This window comes from Cetorhinus maximus, chromosome 14, assembly GCF_964194155.1.
Source record: "Cetorhinus maximus chromosome 14, sCetMax3.hap1.1, whole genome shotgun sequence".
Classification (NCBI taxonomy): domain Eukaryota; kingdom Metazoa; phylum Chordata; class Chondrichthyes; order Lamniformes; family Cetorhinidae; genus Cetorhinus; species Cetorhinus maximus.
Window position 1 is genome coordinate 105780685 of NC_135892.1, and position 12524 is coordinate 105793208.

Here is a 12524-nt window from a genome sequence, read left to right on the forward strand (position 1 = left end):
GGCTCCCTTTTCGTTTCAATCCTGCATGTAAACAGACTGAAGCTTCCATGAAGCAGATGACTTGCTGAGGTGTCAGCTGTGGCTCAGTTCGTAGCACCCTCGCCTTTGAGTCAGAGGGTTGTGGGTTCATGTCCCACTCCCGGAAACCCAAGAACTGTGAATGTACTCGAAAGAGTTACAATCTGTGACTGTTGATAACTCGAAAGAGTTACGATGAACTTGGCCGTCGTACCCCTCTTCAGAGTTGAACTGCCGGTTGGCTTTTAGATTTTGGGAGAGTCCGGGGGTGGGGGTGGGGTGGGGTGGTCATGATTCACGGGTTGTGATCAATATTGTTTGGAGTGTCTTAGTTTGTCGGGCGTTGATCTGAATATTTTAAAAACCAAAAACAGCAGGTGAAAGTTGAAGGGGTGGCACGGGCGGTGAGGAATCTGTCTGGGTGTCGGAGGGAAGTGTAAATTCCACTTGCGAGCTTGTTCATCTTTCTCCCTGAGCTGCCAAAAAAGGGGAGGATAGTTACAGTGAGGGACACGTCTCCTGACGCGTCCTTCGTCACTCGGTATGTTGTCGATAGTCACTCTGTATCACTGAACAGTTTAGTCGCTGTGGGCCTTTGTTATTTTGGTAAATGATCCATTTTATCCGATAGAACTTTCCAGCGATTCAAACTCTAGAAAAAAAAGAGACCTAAAAAAAAATCTTTTAAAAAAAAACCCTTCATAGTGAAGAACATTTCCTCACACTATCGAGAAACATCTGTCTTCTTATTAGCAAAATAATCTCTAGTAACCGAGGGACTAAATCGTTGAATGACTATTTTGACAAAAATAGTACCACAGGATTGGGGGAGAAGTTTCGGTTTTTGATACAATCTGTCTCATGTACGAAAGAGAAAGACAAAAACACTAGCGGCATTCGCTTCCACTCGGATTCACGTAGGTTATTTAGAAAGGTTATTTCAAAATGATCTTTCCACCTATTTGGAACGGAGAGATAGATTGACCACTTTTATGCTTTAAGGTTGTTGCTGTTGTGGCGAAGCCTCTGATGTTTCCCTTTGGCCACATGAGAACTTAATTTGCCCCGGGACTGAGAACTTAATTTGCCCCGGGACTGAGAACTTAATTTGCCCCGGGACAGGGAACGAATTTGCTAACGCAAGTCACTTGACAACAATGCTCCACTCAAACATCGTGCGCTTTGAGAGGTTTAGTGGGCGTGTGCAAATATTGAGGCTCGATTGTTTGAACAGCTTCAATCGCATTGCTGAGGTGTTAGCTGTGGCTCAGTTCATAGCACCCTCGCCTTTGAATCAGAGGGTTGTGGGTTCATGTCCCACTCCTGGAAAACCAAGAACTGTGATTGTACTCGAAAGAAGTTGCAATCTGTGACTGTTGGTAACTCGAAAGAGTTTCAATCGCATTGCGATACGTCATTGGTTGACATAGGCTGGGAAATACCCCGAGTGAGCCCAGGCGTTACTTGGCCGCAAATTTCGTTGCTGAGCGTAAACCGCACTCCGGCGAAGTAACGTCACTTTTCACGACTTTTTCCACCAAGAAGCTCCGCGCCGTTTTAAACAGGGAAAGGGTCTCTTTTTTTTTGTAACGTTGACGTGGGGCATTTTCGCCTTGTATGTAGATTGTTTCTCGTCCTATGTATGTTCGACAAGGTAAAGAGCTGGTCATTGAAATGTTCACTCTGCTTAAAGCTAAATTTTCTTTTTTTAATTTAAATAAATTTGTAGAAGGTTTCATGTATGTCTTTAAAAATAATGTCCTTAGATGTGTCCCCAGACACAACCACAGTTTCAAAAAAATATGAGGCACCCAGTATAAAGTGTTGCATCTGGAAGAATAAGTTGTGGGAAGGTTGACAAGCTCCCTATTCAATGGTCTATTGCTAATCTGGTGGGAGAGGAGCAAGAAATATTCAAACAACAATAACATGCATTTATATAGCACCTTTAACAGAGTAAAACGTCTCAAGATGCTTTGCAAGAGTGTAATCAGGCAAAAAAAAAATTATGCAGAGCCAAAGAAGGAGAAAATGGGATGGGTGACCAAATGCTTGGTGAAAGTTTTCAATAGTGCCTTAAAGGAGGAGAGAGGTGGAAAGATTAAGAGAGGGTAACCCAGAATTTAGGGCCTAGACATCTGAAGGTACAGTCGCTAATGATGGGGTAAAGCAAGTGTGAGATGGACCAGAGGCTGAAACTGGGAGGAATGCAGAATTCTTGGAGGGCTGTAGGTCTTGAGGAGGTTACAAGACTTGGGGAGGAGTGAATCCGTGGAGGGGTTTCCACACCAGAGTGCAAATTTTGAATTTGAGGGATTGGTTATTATAGGTCAGTGAGCACAGAGACGATGGGTGGATGGGACTTTGTGTAAGTTGGTATATAGGCAGCAGAGTTTTGGATGAGTTCAAGTTTACCACATATACTTTCTGATTTGGTGTCTGCTTGGTACCAATGGCAATTTTTTTCTTTATTCTTTCACGGGTTGTGGGTGTCGCTCGCTAAGCCAGCATTTTAATTTCCCATCCCTAATTGCTCTTGAGAAGGTGGTGGTAAACTGCCTTCTTGAACTGCTGCAGTCCATGTAGTGTAGGTACACTCACAGTGCTGTAAGGGAGGGAGTTCCAGGATTTTAACCCAGCAGCAGTGAAGGAAGGCGATATATTTCCAAGTCAGGATGGCATGTGACTTGGAGGGAAACTTGCAGTTGGTGGTGTTCCCCTTCGTCTGCTGCCCATGTCCTTCTAGGTGGTAGAGGTCATGGGTTTGGAAGGTGCTGTCGAAGGAGCCTTGGTGAATTGCTGCAGTGCATCCTGTAGATGAATCACACTGCTGCCACTGTGCATGGAGGTAGTGGATGGGGTGTCAAATAGGCGGGCTGCTTTGTCCTGGATGGTGTCGAGCTTCTTAAGAGTTGTTGGAGCTGCACTCATCTAGGCAAGTGGGGAGTATTCCATCACAATCCTGTTTTGTGCCTTGTAGATGGTGGACAGGCTTTGGGGAGTCAGGAGGTGAGTTACTCTCCACAGAATTCCCAGCCTCGGACCTGCTCTTGTAGCCACAGTGTTTATGCATTGTGTGAGGACAGGATGAAGCTTGGTTATGATTCACCCCTTCTGCTGCTTTAGTCAAAGACCCCATTAACACTGTTTAAGCTTGGACATGCAGAATGGATCGTTGGAAAAGATATTGGAAAGAAACCCACATCTATCAACTCTTATCCCAAGAAATGTTGTCACTTGAAAGACTGAGACCACTTTAGTTGGAAAAGTAAATTACAGTAGTAATGATAGGGGTCTTTAAAAAAGAAGAGAAACTTGCATTTGTATAGTGCCGCGGTATTCTCGCCCCCAGATACAACATTCTGGCAGGACAAACTTTCGAATTTTACTGATGTGTGTTTTGCGCCCCCTTCTCCCCGTCCCTCTGGTTCAAATGGACATTTCAAAACCATCCACTAATATGAAGTTTACCAAGCTTAAAGCAAAATAAAAGCAGAAGTGTTATATGTCTGATTTCAAATGCTCTACTGAAATCCTAGTGCTAACATTCTGGTAGATGCAAAGGTGGTAGTGGGACAAGTTACCCATGCTTTCTCTTTTAAAATCATCGTGTTTGTATGATGGTTATTGATATCAGTAGTGTAAGCTTTGTGTGCTCCTGACACTAACATGCCTTCTTGACTCAGGTTGTTGGGGCAAAGATCAGAGGTTAGAGGTATGAGGAAATACTCTGCATGTTACCTTATATACGGCCCTGATGGTGAAGTTACAAATCTCTTAAACTGAGATGCTGATGAGTACACTTTAATTTCTTGAATATTGCTGAAAGGAGAGGCAGGTTGCTGAAGCTTTTCATCTTGCACTCATCAGGACAAACACAAGAATGTCAAATTTCAAACGATCACAAAAATTTATAGGACAAGAGAAAAGGTGCTGATTGGTTGGCAAGTCGACTTTGATTGGCCGAGATGTTGCCATGGAGAAAGCCATGGGGAATTATAGGCTCTCTAAGCTCCTGGGTAATTCAAAAAAGGTGGAAGGCTTGAATATATTCCTTTCATTTGCAGAGAAAGGGTTCCTGCATATGAATGTATGCCACTTCTAGTAAGCGTAAATGAGCCACATTACGAGCTCGACTGATTATCTTAAATTGGTTGTTAGTGTCGCTATTAGCGCACTTAGGATTGTTCAGCAAGTGCTGCCCAAATGCAGAATCACATCTAACAGTAGATGTTTTGTTTTGGGTTTTGCAAGCGCAGGATGGTTGAGTGCCGTCTATACTCTGCCTATTACAAACAACCAAAAAAACATGTTGTTTGATTTGACCAGCCAATCACTGGGATGTACCTGGCATCACAACGGCACTTTAATTTCCCACATGCTGGATCTTGATTTACTTTGGTGTAATGTGACATTTGAGGTAAAATTATTATTGGTGATTTCTTCTGGTAATACTGGAGCTGAGCAGGATTGTGCCTTTAAAATTGTTACTGAAACTATTGAACATGTCAAACACAAGCAGAAATAAAAGTAGAGGATGCAGGACATGAGTTACAGGTCCTTCAGCACCTGTGGGGAGAAAAGGCATATTAAGGTTTTGGACCATGCCTTTTGTCTCAACAGGATTTATTTCCAGATACTGACTGATCGGCTGTGTTTTTCTTTTAGCATTTTATGTATTTATTTCAGATAACCAGTATTTATAATTTTCTTATTAGCCACAAGCAAGCTAGTCACTCTGTGCCTGGTTTCGTCATTTTTACATCATCTGCTATGAAAGGTACTGTATGTACATGCACTTCCAGAACAACTTTTTGTGTTGTGTTTTTTGATTAATATTTCCTAATGCCAGCATTGACAAACGCCATTCCCTGTGTACACACTTGTCTGTCATTGCACAGTTTTCTGCAGCCCCCATCTTATGGCACCATACAGGCTCTCTATCGCATCACTGAACGGCTGACTCTCTTTTGGCTGCCTGCCTATCTGCTTGGTTAGTTAGTTCAGTTTCTTTCTCCTTCAGTCTGCTTTTCTGGGCCCGTTCATATTCATGCCCGAAGCCTTGGGTCCTCTGGCTTTCCTGGTGCCGCCCTCTCAAAATTCTCAGCTACCGGTTCTTCTGAACCACTGCCGTTCATCCCAGCCTATTCTTTAAAACGTTTAGCCCTCTTTCTCTCCCCTGCACCCCACCTAATCTACCCAACCCCCACCCCTGGCAGATTCCCAGTTGCCGACTACATTGTGTGCAATCCTTAGCTCCCTTTCCTCTACCCAACAGATTCCAGAACCCTGATTGACACTTTAAATCTCCATGCAACTTCCTCCTCTCCCCGCAATCCTATCTGCAAAACTGCTGCCTGCTTGCAGAAGTTTCCCATTCTCTAGCTTCCCAGTACTGAATATTTTAAAATGTTCTGTCCCCAGTTCTTATCAATTTTTTCTGTCTCAGCATGTGGCCAACTCCAGCACGCTTCACCATTCGCAACCCCTTAAAACATGAGCTGGATATTGGTTGGAGAGTAGGGATAAAGGGGAAACTATTAGAACGAAAGGCTGACAAGTCCCCTAGACCCGATCCCAGGGTCTCAGAAGAAGTGGCTGCAGGAATAATAGATGTATTGGTTGTGGCCTTCCAAAATTCCCTAGATTCTGGAAAGGTCCCAGGGGGTTGGAAAATTGTTATTGCAACAACTTTAATCAAGAAGGGGAGACAGAAAACAGGAAACTATAGGCCAGTTAGCCTATCAACTGTTATAGGGAAAATGGTAGAATCCATTATTAAAGAGGTAATAGCAGGGCATTTATCAGATCATCATACAATCAGGCAGAGTCAACATAGTTTTGTGAAAGGGAAATTGTGCTTGACTAATTTATTAGTGTTCTTTGAGGAAGCAACAAATATTGTGGATAAAAGGGAACCTGTAGGTGTGGTGTACTTAGATTTTTAAAAGACATTTGACAAGGTGCCACATCAAAGGCTTCTGCACAAAATAAGAGCTCATGCTGTAGGGCTAACACATTAGCATGGATTGGAGATTGGCTGGCTAACTAGAAGTAGAGAGTAGGGATAAATGGGTCATCTTTGGGTTGGCAAGATGTGACGAGTGGAGTGCCACGGAGATCAGTGCTCAAAAACTTACAATTTACATAAATGACTTGGATGAAGGGGCCAAATGTATGGTTGCTAAATTTGTTAATGACACAAAGATATGTAGGAAAGTAAGTTGTGAAGAGGGCATAAGAATCCACAAAGGGATTTAGATAGGTCAAGTGAGTGGACAAAACTTTGTCAGATGGAGTATAATGTGGGAAAAAGTGAATGTGTCCACTTTGGCAGGAAGAATAGAAAAGCAGTGTGTTATTTGAATGGAGATAGACTGCAGAACTCTACGGTACAGAGGGATCTGGGTGTCCTGGTACATGAATCACAGATGGTTGGTATGCAGGTGCAGCCAGCGATTAGGAAGGCAAATGGAATGTTGCTGTTTATTGCCATGGGAATTGAGTATAAAAGTAGAGAAGTGTTGCCGCAGCTGTACATTGCCAGTACGCATCTGACGTACTGTGTACAGTTTTGGCCTCCTTTCTTAAGAAAGGATATAATTGCAGTAGAAGCAATTCAGAGAAGGTACAACCGAATGCTTCCTGGGATGAAGAGATTATCTTATGAGGAAAGGTTTGACAGGTTGGGCCGATATCCATTGGAATTTAGAAGAATGAGAAGTGATCTTATTGAAACATAAGATCTTGAAGGGACTTGACAGTTTGGATGCTGAGAGGATGTTTCCCCTTGTGGGGAGAGACTAGAACTAGGGGACACAGTTTGAAAATTAGGGGTTTCCCATTTAAGACCGAGAAGAGGAGAATTTTTTTCCCTTGGAGAATCATTAGTCTATGGAAGTCTATTCCCCAGACAGCAGTGGAGGCCGGGTCATTGAATATATTCAAGGCTGAGTTAGATACATTTTTGACTGACAAGGGACTGACAAGGGACTCAAGGGACATGGGGGTGGTGGTGGTGGAGGTGGGCAGACACGAAAGTGGAGTTGAGGCCACAATCAGATCATCCATGATCTTATTAAATGGCGGAGCAGACTCACAGGGCTGAATGGCCTACTCCTCCTAACTCTTGTGTTCTGCAGATGCTCGAAATAGATCGGAAGTGATGAAGGATCATCGGCCTGAAATGTTAACTCTGTTTCTCTCTCCACAGATACTGCCAGACCTGCTGAGTATTTCCAGCATTTGCTGGTTTTCCTACCTTTACATTTGTGCTGGCTCTTGCAAGCAGTGAGCTTTCTGCTATTGTGTTTGTTGCATTTTAAGAGTCTAAGGATTTTTCAGTAATGCTCAACTTAGTGACGAGCAATGGCATAGCAATCATATTTTTCTGCAGCCCATGATCAAAAGAATATCTGAAACCTGTTAGTCTGATTAAAAATTCTCAAACAGTAACAAAGCCATTCTTTGTGGCTGGATTGCAATGTAGGCCTGTTTGTCGTGTGGTTAGTTTTCTTGCCAGCCTCTGCTTGTGTTGATTTCACAGTATAGTTAGATGGTGAATCTTTATTGGGGTTTACGTCTGAGTTTTTAAACAATTTTGATTTGTAGCGTGTAATGAGAAGACATAGGGAACACAAGAGGAGTTCCTTGATTTACAACATGGGGGAAACATGTGCCTGTTAAGATTCCTAATACTGTAATCCAATGTTGAATGATAAAGGAATACCCAGATTTGTTAGCTGGTCCCTGGTGGCACTGCTGACGTGTTAGTCTGGAACACTTGTGCAATTTAGCAAATGGAACTGTTTAATCTGGTCTGTCACTTTTGAGGTTACTCCTAAGTACAGCATTATATCGAATTCTGGGATCACCCTTCAGGAAGTGTACAGAGGATATATCAGGGATCCAGGGCTTAGGGACTTTAATTATGTGAAGAGATTAGAGAAACTGGGATTGTTCTCCTTAGAACAGTGAAGCTTTATGGGGAGATTTACAGAGATGCTTAAACATTACAAGAGGTTGGAATAGAATAAATAAGGTGAATCTGTTTCCAGTGGCAGAAGGGTTGGTAACTAGAGTACAGAGTTAAGGTGACTGGCAAAAGAACCAGAGGTGGGGGAGTGGTTGCAGAGCATTTCTTAAAGCAGAGAGTTGTTAAGATCTGGAATATGCTGCCTGAAACAATGGTGAAAGCCAATTCAGCAGTAACTTTCAAAAGGGAATTCGATACACATTTGAAAAACTTCACAGGGCTATAGGAGAGGAGTAGGACTAATTGGATAGTTCTCTCAAATACCAGGCACGATGGGCCAAATAGCCTCCGTCTGAGTTTCTGATTCTATGATATGCTTAGGTATAGGTTACATGAAATGGCAGAATACAAACACTTGTTTGCCAGACTACAAATTTTGTTTAAAAACTAAAAACTGCTTTTAAATTCTGATTTTCCACCTAAATCAAGTTGTGTCGCTAAACCAAAGTTAAGAAGCCTATTTCTTTTGGAGAGCACAGATATTTTTGACTCTACTTTTAAAGTGGTGTAATAGCTTAGGCTGGTCGGGAACACTTCTTATTGATTCTGGATACCAAAGTGCTGTCTTTCTGGTTTTTTTTTCTGGTTTCTATATGCTGAGGAAAGGAAAGAATAGCAGCTCAGTGTGTAACCTAATTTGACTCGAGGGCTGTTCACATTCTCCAATCTTCCTTGCCTGAAGCTAACTCACGCTGAGATTCAGTTCCAAGGGGGTGACTGGTGCACTTCTCTTGTGTTTGAGTTTGAACAATGACTGTTGATGGGATACAAGAGCTATATGCACATGCTTGCGGGTGCAGACACACCCAGCTAAGGTCACTAGGTAGCCATCAGGGTTGAACTCCGGTTACTCTATTTTTCTATCCTTTGTGTTCTACCCTGTTTCCATTGACACCATTAATGTTGTCTTGGCGGAGTGTAGCTCACTTAGCACACACTGCGCATTTGTCTTGAATCCTCCTTGTTTGTATCACTCAGTAACATTATCCCACTGAGTGAGTGCAGTTGCGTTTTAAATTTTAGGTGAAATTTTGAATTAAAGTGAGGGGTGATACACTGTAAAATGTGAGTCGTTCATTTTGAGGGCCTATATCAAGTACTCAGTTCACACAGTTATAAGCAGAGTAAAGTCCTCTCTACTCTACACCAACCTACCCCTTCGCCTGAAACTTGGAAGTGCACTCAGCAATGTACTCGGGTAGCATTTTCCATTTGCCACACACATTGGCTTCTCTGAATGCAGTTTTCATTGTGTCAATTTTGTGCTATCGGCTCAAACCAAGTAGGGATTAGGTTTAAATTGTTCAAACTCGCTTCACACAGGTGTTAGTGGATGAATTTCCATCTGCTCTGTCTAAACTAGATCGCTCATAGTGGTCAACAGCAAACATCCTGACCCACTACTCCGTCTGTCCTGCTACTGACACTCTGTTATTGAGCAACAGTAACATGTTGCATTTATATAGCGCCTTTAACACGGTCTCTAGCATCTAAGACACTGCTCATGAGCAAAATCGGCTAGAATTTGAAACTGAGCCACTTATTTAGACAGGTGGCCAAAAGCTTGCTCAAAGAGATAGGCCTTAAAGAGTATCTTAAAGGAAGAGAGATGGGTAGGGACATGGAAAGGTTAATGGAAGGAACTTTGAATGTTTGAGGTCCAGGTAATTGTAGCCATGGCAACCATTGGTAGAACAATGTAAATGGGGGAGTGTGCAAGAGGCCAGAATTGGATGAACGCAGAGATCTTGTAGGATGATAGGACTGTAGGAAGTTAGAGATAGGGAGGGGCGAGGCATGGAGAATTATAATATTAAGTTATTTAAGGTTGTTGAAACTGAATAGAAAATTAGACCAACAAATGTTTGCATTTATCTCTTCAGTATTGCAGATCTTGTATGATGTTAAGGATGTTTCCTCTTACGGGGGAATCTAGAACTAGGGTGCACAGTTTCAAGAAAAGGGTTTTAAGTCAGAGATGAGGAGGAATTCTTCTGAGGGTGGTTAGCGTTTGGAATTCTCTCCCCCAGAAGCAGTGGAGGCTGGATCATTGAACATATTCAAGGATGAGTTAGACAGATTCCTGATTGACAAGGGAGTCAAGGGTTATGGGGGAACAGGCAGGAAAATGGAGTTAAGGCCACAATCAGGTCAGCCATGATCTTATTGAATGGCGGAGCAGGCTCGAGGGGCTGAATGGCCTACTCCTGCTCCTATTTCTTATGTTCTTATCTTTGTAGATTTTTTTTACCTCCTCTTTAATCCATTCAGGAATAGCAGTCAGTGTAGCAGTTAGGAACATCGGAAATAGGAGCAAGAGTAAGCCATTCGGCCCCCTCAAGCCTGCTCCACCATTCAACAAGATCATGGCTGATCTTCTATCTCAATGCCATTTTCCCCCACTATCCCCATATCCCTTGATGATTTTAATACCTAGAAATTAATCGACCTCTCTTGAACATATTTAATGACTGAGCCTCCACAGCCCTCTGGGGTAGAGAATGCTGATGATTCACCACCCTCTGAGTGAAGAAATTCCTCCTCATCTCAGTCCTAAATGGCCTACCCCTTATTCTGAGACTGTGTCCCCTGGTTCTAGACCCCCTCAGTTGATGCCATTGCAGCTTTGCACTCAGCTAAACATAAGAACATAAGAAATAGGAGCAGGAATAGGCCATTGGGACCCTCAAGCCTGCCCCTCCATTCAGTAAAATCATGACTAATCTGCCCCAGGCCTCAACTCCCCTTTCATGACAGGTCCTCATAGCCCTCAATTCCCTGATATTTCAAAAATCTATCCTCCACCTCTTTAAATACTTTCAGTGATCTGGCCTCCACAACTCTCTGGGGTAGAGAATTCCAGACATTCACTACTCTCTGAGAGAAGAAATTCCTTCGCATCTCAGTTTTAAATGAGTGTCCCCTTATTCTGTAGCTATGTCCCCTGGTTCGAGATTCCCCCACTAATAGAAACATCTTCTCAACATCTACCCTATCAAGCCCCCTCAGAATCTTGTACGTTTCACTCTTATAAACTAATGAATAAAGGCCTAACCTGTTTAGCCGTTCTTGATAAGTCAACCCCTTCATCCCAGGAATCGGCTGAGTGAATCGCTTTTGAACTGTCTCCAATGCCAGTATATCCTTTCTTAAATATGGGGACCAAAACTGTACACACTACTCCAGGTACAGACTTACCAACACCCGGTACAGCTGTAACAAGACTTCCCTATTTTTAAACTCCAACCCCCTAGCAATACAGGCCAAAATTCCATTTGCCTTCTTAATTATTTGCTGCACCTGCATGCTAACCTTTTGTGTTTCATGCACAACAATACCCAGATGCCTCTGTGTTGCACTATTTTGGAGTCTCTCTCTATTTAAATAATAGTCTGCCTTTTGATTCTTCCTACCAAAGTGCATGACCTCACACTTTCCTACATTAAACTCCATCTGCCAAGTTTTTTCCCACTCAACTCAACCTATCTATATCCCCTTGCAGATTCCTTATGTCCTCATCACAACATGCCCTCCCACCTATTTTTGTATCATTAGCAAATTTGGATACATTACGCTCTGCCCCCTCCTCCTAGTCATTAATATAGATAGTAAATAATTGAGGCCCAAGGAGGCTTACTTTTCGGCAGGGTATGGCAGGCAATCTCTGGATTTTCTCTCCTCGATGGGAATCCGCACCTCGTTCATTATTCACTGGACGTTTTGATGTAGTGTTCCACCTGTGTGTCTGTGCCTTTGTCCTATTTTGCAAACATTCAGGCTTTCAGAATAAACTTGAAGTATTCAATCCACCCACATAATTCAATGAAGATCGGAAATATATCTGAGCAATACTCGACATTGGCTGTGTGTCACGCTCAATCACTTAAAATGAAACAGAGCTACCAACATCAGTTAGGAATCACCCCCCAATTTATTATTTCCAGCAGTTTCCTCTGATTGTTTCAGTTATTTTAATTTGGAAGGTGGAGTATTTTTTCCCCTATTTTTCATCTGAAGGTGTTAGTTTTTATTTATCTTCGACTGGAAGAGTGGCATATTACAGCAGCTGCCTCTCTTTAAAATCCCAAGACAAATGGCTGCACAAAATGCACACTGTTGGAGCTAAAATTTAGGATTAATGGAGAAAGTAAGGAAGAGGGCAAATATTTTTAAACTCCTCCTCATTACTGCACACCTTCTGCTCAATCTTCCGCCCACATCTCCCTCCCCCAAATCGCTAACTGCATTAAATCATCTGACAGGTTTCCGGTCTCCTGTTGCAGATCTTAGATCTCCAATCTCCATGGGTCATTAACAAAAAGACCTTGGGTGCAGATGTCAATGACAGCAGCTGTTCTTCCAACCCTGAGCAACCACACATTGTTATACCAGTTGAATCTCGCTTAGCTCTGTTCGTGTCACTCATAGCGTTTGTACAATTCAAAATCCTAACTGGCACGGTTTGTACTGT

General features: G+C 42.7%; 1 protein-coding gene across 1 annotated transcript in view; it reads left to right on the forward strand.

The window, feature by feature from the left end:
• The first annotated feature begins 460 nt into the window (after positions 1-460).
• The window catches only part of LOC144689918 (FERM domain-containing protein 6), a 64004-nt gene continuing 51940 nt past the window's right edge, over positions 461-12524 (forward strand). The window contains exon 1 of the mRNA XM_078557427.1: positions 461-559. The gene's annotated coding sequence lies outside the window, so the exon portion shown is untranslated. The remainder of the gene's footprint in view (positions 560-12524) is intronic.